Source organism: Dermacentor silvarum, chromosome 4 (genome assembly GCF_013339745.2).
Source record: "Dermacentor silvarum isolate Dsil-2018 chromosome 4, BIME_Dsil_1.4, whole genome shotgun sequence".
NCBI lineage: Eukaryota > Metazoa > Arthropoda > Arachnida > Ixodida > Ixodidae > Dermacentor > Dermacentor silvarum.
In genome coordinates this window covers 208,989,136-208,990,484 of record NC_051157.2, presented here as the reverse complement: position 1 = coordinate 208,990,484, position 1,349 = coordinate 208,989,136, and positions in this window count along the sequence as shown.

Sequence of the window (1,349 nt, the reverse complement as noted above, 5' to 3'; positions counted from 1 at the left end):
GCCGTTCAGGGTGGTGCCATCCTTTGACCGCACCCGCACCGCTGCTTTTTTGCTGCGACGCCATCTTGAGTCACAGCGAGCGGTTGCGAGTACTTGGGGCGGGTGCTTAGTTCGAGACACACTGCGCGCGGATGCTTCGCTGACGCTTCTACTTGCTGGACAGTGTTCAGCCGCGTGAATGACAAGCTTGTCAAGTGCATCGAGTCGACATGACGGGCTGTTGTGTTCCCAAGTGCACCGGATCGACGCGTAAAGGGCTTCGTTGTTTACGCGTCTCCCGGGACCCAGAGCGAAGTAAGAGATGGGAAGCCCAAGTAAAGCGGTATCACTGGAAGGCAACGGATAGCTCCTAGATTTGCGAGGTAAGTGTCAAGAAAGTTTAGACTATCGCACCGTGTTTTTCATTTAAATAGGAAAGTATTCTCTGATCCTCGCTCACGTACCTACGTTCGCTCACGAACTAAGCACTGCACCGATGCTGTCTGAGTCGCCTACGGTTTGCGAGCGCGCGTCGCATAGGCTTTTGCCGTTTTGATCGGCGCAGTCTGTGCGAGTAGTACCCTTATTTTAAGAACTGACGAAAATGCTTCGCCGCGAAATAGCCTTACATTAGCTACAAATCGTCATGTAAACCACCTATTTTACTTTTTCACGGGAAGCACACATCGTGTGTCTCTTGTTTCTTTTTTTTTTCCCCTCAGTTTCTTTTTCCGCTACTCGTTATTTGGGACTAAAGAACGCAGTGCTTCTTCTGGGGAGAGCGGCTGTTGTGTACGTGGCAAGCGAAGCATTGTGATTTTTTCTGATTTTTCTCAGCAGATATCTTGCGGATCTCAGGTTGTTACGTTATATAGCTGATTTTTTAGACGAATATATTTGTAGCGTGGTGCTCGTAAGCCAATGGTCATTCGTGCTCATTCCCGATCGTAGTGGGTACTGTGACGGTCTTTAAATGCCTGTGCACGGTATGCCCAGGTGTAGTAGAGTTAAGGGGCATCATGGGACCAATATGTTTCGGCGTTTTCTGGCATGGTGTCTGTTGTAGCCTGTGCATTTCTTCGAAACGTGTGAAGCGAGGTAATACAGCATTACTTCTGCGCAAATTTATTTTTAAGCACTGTAATGGGTTCTCTGTATTTACAAGGCAACTTTTCATATCAATAATCACTTTTGTTGTTTTACTTGTACTTAGAAACACTTTGAAGAGGACCAGTACGAGGGAAATCGACAGGATGGGCGCCGTCTGTTAAAGTCAACAGCCCTACATCATCATGGACTATATTTTCGAAGTGAAAAATATTGCTAATCTGTATTTGACTGTCTTAGTTTCATTTACGGTTTTTGTACGC